Source organism: Mesocricetus auratus, unplaced genomic scaffold, assembly GCF_017639785.1.
Source record: "Mesocricetus auratus isolate SY011 unplaced genomic scaffold, BCM_Maur_2.0 Super-Scaffold_4256, whole genome shotgun sequence".
Lineage (NCBI taxonomy): Eukaryota > Metazoa > Chordata > Mammalia > Rodentia > Cricetidae > Mesocricetus > Mesocricetus auratus.
The window spans coordinates 48,781,309-48,793,795 of NW_024429182.1; the positions used below are offsets into that span (position 1 = coordinate 48,781,309).

Sequence of the window (12,487 nt, forward strand, 5' to 3'; positions counted from 1 at the left end):
TCACATCATGCAGGAGACAACAGATTCTGAGCAGCCACAGTGCGACCTACACCGTCTCACCCAGGCACTTGGATCCCAGAACCCATGCAAATGCAGGTTTGGCATGGCGGCTGGCCTGTGCTCTAAAGATAAGAGTCAGGGATTTAGAAGCCAGCTGGCTAGCCAGACTCGCCCTAGAGGCAAGCTCTGGTTTAACAGAGAGACCCTGCCACAATGAATGAGGTGGAGAGGAAGGAAGGTAAAGGAAAACTTTCAACACCAACCTTGGAACTACACCCACATAAGCATGCACCCACATGTGCATCCACACGTGTATGAACGAACACACACACCACATGCACACACAAATACCTGTGAGAGAAAAAAGGGGAATTCTTATACAGAAATTCTTTATAACAAGAAGACCCAAAGTAAGGGAATCAAAGTTCCATCCTAAACTGTGTGTATACCTCACACTATTACCCAAAACCCTGAGTCTAGAAGCCAGAACAGAGAAGCAGCGACCCTGGGTTGGACCATAGCTCTGAGGAGAAATAATACTGTTCCGCCAAAACCCAAGTGTGCCTGTGGGAAAAAGGAACAGTGCTTTAAAGATCCTGAGACTGATGAGGCATGGTGGCACATAATCCCAGCACTTGGAAAACGGACATCAGGAGTTCAAGACCACCCTGACTATGAAGAACTCAAAAAAAAAAAAAAAAAGAAAAAAAATCACAAAAGGGCTGAGGATGTAGTTCAGCTTGTAGAGTACATGTCGAGGAAGCACACACCCTTGGCTCCATCCCTAACACAGTACAAAGTCAGGCATGGTGATGCACACATCCGAAACCACAGTAGTCCAGAGAGGCAGAAACCAGAGGGTCAGGAGTTCAAGGCCAGCATGGGCTACATAGTGAGTTCAAGTCCAGTCTCAAAAATATAAAATATAAATCTACTCAGACACATGTAGTACAGATTTAGTAACACAGGTCTACCACAAGACCAGTTTTTCCACTTGTGAGCTATGTCCTCACCCACGGGGAAGCTCCTGGAACATCAGGTTCTTCATCTGTAAAACAAACCAAATGACAGCCCCTCTCTCCCAGGCTCAGTGACACCATGCACAAGATCAATGTCCAGCACAAGATTAAATGCTGGCCAAAGATTTCGACACCATACAAATTGTCCAGCGTCGTGGTGGCCTCCAGTGTGGCTCAGACAAGAGCTCGCTGGGCCGGCCACAATGGCAGCACTTAGCATGGCCCCACCCACCAAGCCCAGTATCTGCGGCTCTTGCATTCAGGGCCAAGTGCACTAGACACTGGGGGCCCAGGATGCAGCTGGCTAACCACACACAAACAGCTGGCCAGCGGTGCACCTGTAGCAACCCCAGCAGTGCCAGGACCTCTCCCCACAGAGACGTCCATTCAGCAGAGACCTGAGCAGAGCTGAGCGTTCCTGAGGCAGTCTTCTGATGTTTTGCTTTGGCATGCTTGCTCTGCTCCAGGAGTGTGACAAAAACCAAACCCAAAATGGAGAGAGATCACAAGCCCACAAGAGCAGCGCACTGCTTACTCCATGGCTGCTCTTCCTGCCTCTTAGCCAGAGATGGCTCTCCCTGATCCAGGAGGCACAGATTGCTCTGTGAGAATCCTCACAGCATCACCACTGGATGTTACAGGGGCTGTTCTCTCACAAGTCAGATAGTACCTGCCTTTCAGACACCCAGAGAGCCTGAGAGCCACAAGCACTGGCTCAGGGCCACCATTGGAAAAGATAAGAAGGGGAAACCACTGAAGGCCCACAGAGCAGCCATCCAAAACTGTGGCCCTGAGGCCTGGGCCTCTGCTGCTAGCAACATGGCAGACAGATTCTCAGAGTGACCAAAACCACCAGGGGTGTCACAGGGGAGAGAAGCAGGGTTGGTGACACATTATTTAGGGAACAAGTCCTTGGGCTTTTGTGTCTAGAGAGCTGGCACGTCCAATTTCCTCAGTCCTTGGTGCCAGGGCTCTGATACCGACTTTCCCTCCCATGACCACTATGGCAGAGATGCCGGGTGATTCCCTGGGGACAGCACAGTGGACAGCTGGGGGAGGGGAAGCGGGGGCAATGTGAGAACGGGTAAGGCCATGAGCATTCATCTTTGTTTTCTAGCACAGACCTGCTCACAGGCAATCCAGGAAGAGCCTAGGAAGGGCAGAGGGAGGAAGGGAAACATCGGGTCAGCCAGATGGTGGACAAGTTCAAGGTGCAGAGGCAGAGCAGCCCATCCTCCCACTGGCTCAAGCCTTCCTTCGTGTCTTCATCCCTTTTGGAATAGGCATCATTAAGCAACTACTATATATGCTGTCCCACATCACAGCAGAAGGAAGTACATAAACATGTTGGATTTTATGAGCCTGGCCCAGCAGACACGTTAAAAAACAACGCACCTTTCTTCCTGTTTGCTCCTAAATGCCTTTTTAAAAGCCGTAGGCCATTGTGAACACAGGTGAAGAAGCATGAGGCGTGGGTCAGCGGAGCAAGGTGGTGACAGGGAGGAGGGACAGCTTGGAGCTGAACGCCAGAGAGGTGCCCATGCTGAGAGGCTCCTGTGGGGGCCACTATGGATCCTACCAGGGGAGCTGGCAGCTGGGGAGGCAGCTGCACAGCAGTCACGGGTACAGTAGGATAACAGGTCTTATGGAGGTGACAATGACACCTCAGAGGTGACCAGGGCACCAGTGAGGCGAGAAAGTAAGGCGGGAGCCAGGCTGCTCTTCTTCACAGTAAGGGGAAATGGATCCCTGGTGTGGCTGAGAAGGGAAAGGGCTTGATTTTGCTTTCCCTCACCCCCAGTCTATGCCTTTTCCTTTCCTTTCCTTTTCTTTTTTTTTTTTTTGTTTTGTTTTGTTTTGTTTTGTTTGTTTGCTTGCTTGTTTTTTGAGACAGGGTTTCTCTGTGGCTTTGGAGGCTGTCTTGGAACTTGCTCTTGTAGACCAGGCTGGCCTCGAACTCACAGAGATCCGCCTGCCTCTGCCTCCAAGTGCTGGGATTAAAGGCGTGCGCCACCAACGCCCAGCTTTTTTTTTTTTTAACTTTTGCCTCCGCTGCTTTTTTTTTTTTAACCTTCACCAGAGATCACAACTACAGCCAGGTGTGAAGGCCAGGCCTACAAGTCCTAGGCCAAGCATGGAGAGAGGACCTTGAGCCCAGTAAAGCCATAGAATCTGACCCCACACCGGACCCCCCCCCGCAGGAAAGCGTGACAGCTGTGCCAGGCCTGCCAGCTCCCCAGGCAAGCTACAAGGCCCAGTCTAGAAGCAAGGCCACATTTGGAGTGGGCCACAAAACCCAGGGGCTTTGGTCTGTAACACTGTGCCCTTCGGTGCCCACACACACGGGAACACGTCACAGAAAAGTGGGACAATGGGAAAGCAGAGGGACAAAAGCAGGAAGGCCTAAACCATGTCACATGCTCTGATGCTCAGAGTGTATGGATGGGAACACAGAGTGAAGAATTCGAGGCCCAGGAGGCTGCGTTCCCCGGTGGCCTTGGTCTTGGAGTCCACTGCTGGCCACCAGCCCTGTTGCCGGCTTCACCTTCTTTCATGGCCTCATACCTTGACAAAAACCACTCGGCACGCTGTGAACATCGGTGACACACTATGGCCCAGATAGGAAAGCCAGAAGCCAGATTAGAACCAGTGGATTTAGGCCAACTTGGGTGTTATTTGTGGCCACATCCCAGCAGAGGCAGCTGAAGAGCTGCTCAAGGAGAAGGCACAGGAGTGCTGGGTAGGCCCAAGAGATATGTTCCCAACAGCGGCACCACACAACACCTGGGACCCTCACCCCAGGAGCTCTGCTGTGACCACTCAGCACAAAGACACAGTTGTAAGCAACCCGAGGTCCTCTCTGAACAAACTGAAGGCAGGGAACCAAAATGGACCATGGAGACCATGCGGCAGGGCTGACATGCTTATCTGCACCCTCCGCTCTAACAGCTTCATGCCACTTTGCTGACTCGGAGAAAAGCAGGACTGGGGACAGCTGGCCTGGGGCCCCGCTTCATTCCACCAGTCTTTACTGCGTGGGCTCCATCAAGGCCTGAACCTCAGGTTCCCTAGCTGAAAAATGGGCAGACACATATTAACCCCCTTGGGCTCACTCTGCCTCTTGGAGGTGCTATACTGGTCTATGGGCAATTACTGAAGGCCTGAAGCAAGAGAAGCAAAACACTACCACCACTGAATCCTAACTCATTCCTGTGATAAGGCTCTGCCGGCCCAGCTTGCAGCCTCCCCTCACCACGGCCAGCCATCATTCCCTGCCAGCCTGCTATCATACGGCAAGGAGAGCTTATGCTCCTCAGCGCCTCAGTTTCTTATAAATCCCCCTTCACCAACAGCAAGGGAAGAAGCTGCTACCATAGTAACCTACAAAGTGCATGTTACAGGGAACTAGACCTGTCCTACCACTAATTCAAAGACACCTTGTTGCTTTGGAAACCTTCCTAATCCTGCAATCTAATACAGAAGCAATGGCCGACTGCTCTACTTTTCTTTTTCCTAGAACGACTCATCCTGGACCCAAGAATGGAGTCCCAGCCTCCCAGGGACAAAGTGGAACTGATCTTCCCTGTGATTTGCAAAGTTGGACTATAAGGCACAGAAGGGAGGCCTGTGGGGTTGCTTTATCACTGCCATGTCTACCACGCGAGGGATGCCAAGGCCTCACAACAATTAGGTGTGGTAATTGTCGCTGCTGAGGTAAAATAGCTGACAAAGCCACGTAACGAAGGAAGGACTGCTGGCTCACATTCCAGGAGATATGGTCCCTTGTGGGTGGGGAGGGTATGGTGGCAGGGGCTGGAGGCATCCTCACTAAGGACACAGGCATGGCACCACTCATTTTTAGGGTGCATCTCCCCAGCTCAATTAATCCAGTCTAGATAATCCCTCACAGGCAATCACAGAAACGTGTTTCTGTGGCGATTCTAAATGCCATCAGGACAAAACTCAAAATGAATCAGGGGTTGGGCAAGAGCTTTAGCATTGAGCAGCATCCCGACCCAATCTTCATTCTTTACTTTTTAAACTTCATTGTTAGTGGGGGGGCAGAGGACAACTTCCTGAGCTGGTCCTCTCCTTTCACTTCCCTGTGTGTTCCAGGGGTCAAACTCAGGTCACCAGGCTTTTGCAGCAAGTGTTTTTGTTTTCTTTTGTATTGCTGGACCACCCTGCTGCTAAGATTGGGGGCAGGAGGTTTCTCTCCATCCTCCAGTCCCAAAAAGAGACAGGAACTTTATAGAAACGCCTATCTAGACTTAACTTAGCTCAGCCGAAGCCTTCCGGGTGACTGTTTCCCCCTCTCTCATCTGCCGCCCTCGTCAAGGGGATGGGAGGACTTGGTGAGAATGAAACCATTCTCAAGGTGCTAGGCAGACACCGGGTGGTGATGACTTCAACACACAACACTTTCACACCTATGGATGCAAAACTCTGCCTGTCAACCCTGCCAGGCCTCCAGCTGGCACGGCAGAGCAGAGCGACCAGGTGTGGCTTTCTCCAGCAGGCTCCCCAAGAATGTGAACCGAAGTCCACAAATACAAGTCTGCAAACAGAAGCACACAGACACATCGAGAGAGGGAATGCAACCCCTCAGGATAAAGTTTGGTGAAAGAAACTGCTTCCTCTGTGTAAATATTTACACAATGGCCCACTGAAAACTCCCTGCTTTGCCTAAGGCAGCACCCCCATGTAAGGCATCACCCAAGGGGTGAGCAGTTCAGTGTGCCAAGTGTGGGGGCCCTTGGGAAAGACAAATGAGCTCTGATACCAACCAGGCTTCCCTACTCCTGGACTGTCACCCGCTGGCTGGGCACCCCACCAACAAAGGCAATCTGCAGAGTCACCGGCCAACTCCTTGCTTTCCTTTGATGACCCGGCCCTCATGCTAGAGAGGCCCCTCCCAAACCTGCTGATCCTACCTGCACTCCTGACACGCCTGACTCCAGCGTCTCTCTCCCTCCAGCCACCATCTATTATCAGCTTCTCAAAGTCGCCCCCAATGCCTGGGTGGGCCACTTCCGGCCAGATATAGACTCACCTTCAATAGCCAACCATCAAGCTTCCCTTAATAAGTGTCCCCAGTCTCTGCAGAGCACCGTCCAGACACCGCTGCCCCACCACATACGATTTTCCACCTCCAAGCCTCTTCCTTTCCATCATCACTCAGCCCCTCTGGGTTAGTCTTTCTCTAAGACTACAGGGTCCCTCTGGCTTCCCTGGGGCCACCTGTCCCTTCCCATTCTCTTGCCAGAAGCAGGAAGAAGCCTGGAGACCACTGTCCTAAACTCACCCCAACTTCTGACACTGACCCTCACCATCCTAAGTCCCACTCTTTGACTGTGTTATCTTACCATTAGGACAAAGAAGGGACCATACCAGGCTAACCATCTATGTCTTGGTTCCTCTCTAGGACCACAGGATGAGTTCAGCAGCAAAACAGGCCAATGCCAGTCCCACAGCTCTCAGTAAGTACAGTGCACCATCCAAGGCCATCTGCACCCACAAATGAGGTGCAAACCATGGAGTGGCCTTGGCTCTCTCTCTCTCTGTGGAGGAAAAAACATGGCTACAGTATACTCTGTGTCCTCCCACAGCCTCACAAGGAGAAACCGTGGCTCAGCACGGGGAGCCAGGCGGTGAGTCTACACTCTAGAGCACCTCACCATTGACTGTAAACTGTGTCAAGGAGAAACCGTGGCTCAGCACGGGGAGCCAGGCAGTGAGTCTACACTCTAGAGCACCTCACCATTGACTATAAACTCAATAAAGGATGGCTACTACAGACAGATTTCAGCCAGCCCCTGAGGAGCAGGGCCCGTTAGATTATGGTCAGAACCCAACACAATACAATCCTTAACAAACCCAGTGTGGGGCCTGTGATCCTTACCAGCGCTCAAGCTAAAGTCCAAATTCTTCAGCCTGGGCCACAGTGCCCGAGACAGAGCTGTTCTTCCCCATACCTCAGCTCCACAGGGCAGGACAGGCAAAATAATCTCCCCATGCCTCAGTTTCTTCCCTTAAAGGGGGCTTCAGTAAGAATGAAAGGTCTACCGCCCTGCTCTTGCACAGGACTCACCATGGCTACACTGGCACCGTGCCCAGTTATAGTCAGACCTCTACCCTCAGCACTTCCCATGTGGACTCTACAAACAGGAACTTGGATTCCTCCAGAGACAGCATCTGTCAGCAGTGATGGAGCTGGGTGACTGGCTCTGACCAGATCAATAGCATTTGTCATCAGTCAATAGACCCACCAAGAAACAGGTGTCTAAATGGACAGCCAGTCCTTCAAACTTCCTGAGAGAGACACTCAGCCACTTGGCAGGCCTCTTCCTTCTCTTCCTCCCTTAACTTGTGGCTCCAAGTTGAAAGAAAATCATTCTCAATGACCACACACAGGCTTCCAGCCCTTTCTACTGTGTCCTGACCACTGTCTCTGAAGGCCATGAAGGCAGCTAACGGCCTGTCCTCCCACCCACACCTCCAGGCTGCACAGAGCTCAGCAGACTGCAAATCATCCCTTATGGAAAGATCAAGATGGAGGTCAGGCCTGGGTCGTGAGGCACCTCTGTTCAAAGTCCATAACAATGGGACTACATCTATGGTTGGTGGGTGGCCATACCAGGCTGATAAGACATGGGGTGGCTGCAGAGCCTACTGCGGCCAGTGCCAAATCCAGCCACATGACTTTTTGGGATGAGCAGACTCATAAGGAGGCAGATGGGCTCACTGAGGATAACAGGAAAGGCACAGAAAGTGAGAAACTGAGAGCTTCCTCATATCCACCCGACTCTGCAAGGATTGACGAAGGCTATTACCAAAGCTGGCAGGTGGCTGTTGCCACAAACCAGCCTCTCCAGAGGTGACTCACTAGGTTCCAAAGGACTCAGTCCTCTTCCACATGCCCAGAAACCTCAAGAGAATACTCAGAGTCCCCAGGGCCCTGCTATGAAACTCTCTGTGGCTCCCTAGTGACTTGTGCTGTGCTTCCAATCCATGCCCCCCTGCTTAGGACGTCTGCTAACCCTGAATTTCCCTTTCCAGATATCCTGGGCCCTCCACCACCCATGAGCTGCCCTGCTCACCCCATCGCTCCCTGCCTAACCTTCTCCCAGCACAGAAATACACTTCTAGTCATTCAATAAATAATGACAGTAAGAAGCCAGATGGTGGTGGTGCATGCCTTTAATCCCAGCACTGGGGAGGGAGAGGCAAGTGGATCTCTCTTTTTTTTTTTTTTTTTTTCTTGAGGCCAGCCTGGTCTACAGATCAAGTTCCAGGACAGTTGGGGCTAATACACAGAGAAACCCTGTCTGGAAAAATTTAAAAAAAAACAAACAAACAAACAAACAAAAAGATAGCAAGGCCCAGATCCAGCCCTCAAGGAATTGTACACATATTGCATGTGATCTCATATTTTTTCCTGCTTATCCCTCAAATCTCACATCTCTTGAAGCTTTTCTTGCTCATTCCTCCCAGAGAATCCATACCCCCTCAGGGTACTATATAAATACCATGCAGCATTTATTGTTAGGAAACAGCACGCATGTCCAGCAAAAATCTAAGTTCTTTATGTGTCACTCACATCTGCATCCCAAAATGCATGCAGGTCACTACTAAACATACACCAGACACTCAATGAGTGCTTAAGGGACTTCCGCGTTAGGACCATAGACCAGATCCCAAAACACACACCCACGCATGCACACACACATACACACACACTCTCTCACAACCTCAAAGAACCAAAAAGCTAGACAAAACGAATGTTGACCAGCTTTCCAATGTTGGATGTAAGGCAGCCTGGAAGAATGGCGCTTAAGGAAAGAAGACAAAGGGAGTTCTAGAGTTACCCCAGCAACTCCTACAGTCTCCAAGATGGCAGAGAGATTTGGGAAGAGAGATTTGGGAACCCAGGAAAGCCAACATTGCCAGCATTCACAGGGCAGAGAACCAGGGAGGACAGGAGTTACACAGAACACCCAAAAATGTGCAGAGGACTTCCCAGGTCCCAGCCATCCCTGCTCAAGATAATCAATACTAACATGGCCACTGAAGGTGGGAAGGCCTCGTGTTTACAGCTGCTGACAGAGCACCACAGAAGGCATTACCCAAAATAAGAGGACTAACTGATTCAGCTAGGTTGGCTGACCAATTAGTCTCCTGTTTCCGTCTCACCCAGCACAGGCTTCAGCCACTATGCTCAGTCTTTACAGGGTTCTGGGGATCTGGTCCTCATGCTTACAATGGGAGGCACTTAACTGCCTGAGCCACCAGCCCCACGATTTCCTATTTTTAAAGGCCATCCAGCAAGTAGACCAGTGTTGTGCTGGATTCTGTACTCTCCCTAGTATGAGCATATCTTTATCTTTTTAGGGACTTCTGGTCACTTGTCCACTTTCTAATTGTCTCCTTTTGTTACTGAGTTGCAAGGTTCCTCTGCAGTCTTGGTCAAGTACACTAAGCCTAACTTTAAAATACAAGACTTTGGGCATGGTAGGGCACTCCTTTAACCCCAGCCTTTAAGAGGCAGAGACAGATGGAGTTCTATGAGTTCAAGGCCAGCCTTGTCTACATAGTGTGTTCCAGGACAAAATGTTAGTGTTATTTTCAGAAGAGAGCTTTGTTAGTAACATCCTTCAATTCTTTTCCTTTTAAATTATGGAAGCTGTCAGGCATAAGCGGATTTGATTGACAGCCATCAGACCCTTCTTCCCAGCAATCCACAGATGCAATTACCCAGAGTGGTGCTTGGACAAATGCCCTAGGCTGGGCAAGGACAGAGGAGGATGGGAACTGCTACTGTCAATCTTCCCTGGTTGCCAGGGTGAGGTGGGGGTTGTCAGGAAGGAACACCATGACTTCCTCCACTATTGCAGTTTAACCAGGGACAGCTGACGTAAGCAACACCCATTTTCAAGAAAATTATACAAGCTGCCAATCAAGAGGCTACTTCAATTCTGTAAACTGACAACCAAGCAGTTTAAAAACCCCTACGGCTGCCGACTCAAATCCAGCCTCTGGCTCCTGGAGGAGGCCCAAGCCAGACCCAGTCACTCCACGGGAACTTGGTTCTGGCCAGGGGGAACCATATAACTGTCAAAGCCACTACTCCAACAAAGGCTTTACTTTGGGAGGCTTGGTTTCTTGAGGCATCAGGGGACTGTCCCTCCAGATAACCAAGTCCATGGCTACTACCATCACAAGGGACCTCATAGCAGCAAATCTTCAACCCAGTCAGGGAGGAGCTCTGCCGACACCCAGGACAGCTACTAAACATGTAGGACTGACAGACCAGCTAAGAAAACCTGTCCTCTCCTCTCTAGAAGCAGTGTGGAAAATCTCACTCCCCCTTGCTGCCCCTGAATGCTGCAGCATAGACCCCAAGAATCTTCCTTGCAGGAGTCTTATTGCATGAGACTAGAGTGAGCTGAGCTGACTGCATAAAGAACAGGTAACTCCCGGGCTGCCGGCTCCCATACCCAGGAACAGCTAGTACGTGGCAGAAGAGTCTTACGGCCAGGAACAGAGACTGAGACAAAAATGAAGGACTGGGAAAGTGCTGGGAAGGTGACAGGAAGTGGAGAGCAGATGGCAGGTGAAGAGCGCTGACAGCAAGAACAGAAACCACAAAAGGCAGGAGACACTGAGCTAGGGCTGTGGAAGAGCCTCCAGCCTCCAGTGATGGAAGAGTTTAAGGAGGAGCCTCTACCTGGCTGCTGAGAAAAAGCTCGGAGTGGTAACACTGAGAGCTGAGGGTCACTGCACCCTGAGCTAAGAGCTGTAGCACTAGACACTTGGCGCTAACCACTTACCTAAAGCTGTAATACTCAGAATGAAAAGGTACAAGGCCGCCCAAGCTCAGAGCAGCTGACCAAAGGGAGCCAGCTCTGCTTGACCCACTCTCCATTCCCTCTGATCAAAGCAAAAGAACCCTCAGCCTCAACAGACTGGTGACAGACACCCTCTCTCAGTGACAAGAGAAAGTCACTGAGGCCCAGGAGAGAAGCAGCCTCCACTCCCAACAGGCTGGACTGAACCACTGAACACTCCACATGACAGCAGAACCAACTTTTTTCTCAAGTCCCCCTAGAACATTTACCAAGATACACCATATTCTGGGGCACAACAGGTCTGGCTCAGCTGGTAGAGAGCCTATTCAGCACACATGAAGCCCTGGGTGTGATTGCATGCGTCACCTAAATCCGGTGTGGTGGGACAGGCCTGTAATCTCAGCTGAGGAAGTCGAAGAAGGAAGGCTATATAGCAAGTCAAAACCAGTCTGGGCCACATGAGACGCGGTCTAAAAATAATAAAATGAAAAGTAATCATGATGGTTTGTCAACTAGACAGGTATTCTAGGAGATCACCTAGGAGACTTGCCTCTGAGCACGCCTGTGAGGGATTATCTAGATTCCCTTAACTGAGGTAGGTATTCCTACCTCACCTGTGGGCAGCTGATCCCGGACTGAATAACAAGGAGAAATGAGCAGAGCAGCAGAGGCTGTCACTCTCTGATTCCTGATAACAATGCGGCATGATGAGCCACCTCAAGCTCCTGCCATCCCTAACAACAATGGTATGTGCCTTAACTCCAAAATGAAATGAACCCCTTCTCTTTTCAATTGCTCGCGTCCAGGTATTTTATCACAGCAACAAGAAAAGCACCCAGCACAGGACGTCTCCATTCAGAGAGATGTTGAATGAGAAGTTGCTGTTTACAGGGCATAAAGCAGCAGCACAATCCTATCAGGGTCTTCTGCTGCTTGTGGAACCTGCTGAGACACCTCGCTGTGGGAGTTAAAGTATTCAAATGCACAAGCCTACCCTGCTGAAGTTACCAGTCTTGAAGTACTGTGGAGACTCTCCCTTCCCCAGCCCATCCTAAGCCCCAGGGCCTGACTTGTCAGCCCCAGCTCAATCAGGGCAAACCTGTTTGATATTCCCCATTTTCCAAACAGCAAGGGAAAGCAGATAAAGACTGTGACCATCGCTGAAATCTGTGTCGCCAGGCAAACTGGGCAGGGACAGGTTAGAGCCTTCTGGAAACTCCAGATCCCAAGAGGAAATTTCTAACACAATTCCCCCACAATAGTAATATAACTGCACTAATACAGGTCTTCAATGACCTCATTGGTTAGTCTGGGAAAACCCCACTACTTCTAGCCAACAGTGTCCAGGAATGATTCATGTGGCTATTTATCTCAAAGCTCTTTCAATGGCACATTAGCATATGTCAAAGAAATAAGCAAAAGGATACCAAGAATCTGGAGTAATCATCGCACTTCCAAGCTCCAATGGCCCGGCAAACCTACAAATTTGCATTAAGATCAGAATCCCCCAATGTGTATGGGCTAAAAGCAGACTCCTAGGGTCCCCTCCAAATAACATTATAAGACTCTCCAGAAATGGAGCTCTGTTGTTTTTTGTTTGTTTGTTTATTTGTTTTGTTT

General features: G+C 50.3%; 1 protein-coding gene across 3 annotated transcripts in view; it reads right to left on the bottom strand.

Moving 5' to 3' along the window:
• Vps37c (VPS37C subunit of ESCRT-I) overlaps positions 1-12,487 on the bottom strand; it is a 34,512-nt gene that overhangs the window by 9,681 nt on the left and 12,344 nt on the right. The window lies entirely within an intron of this gene.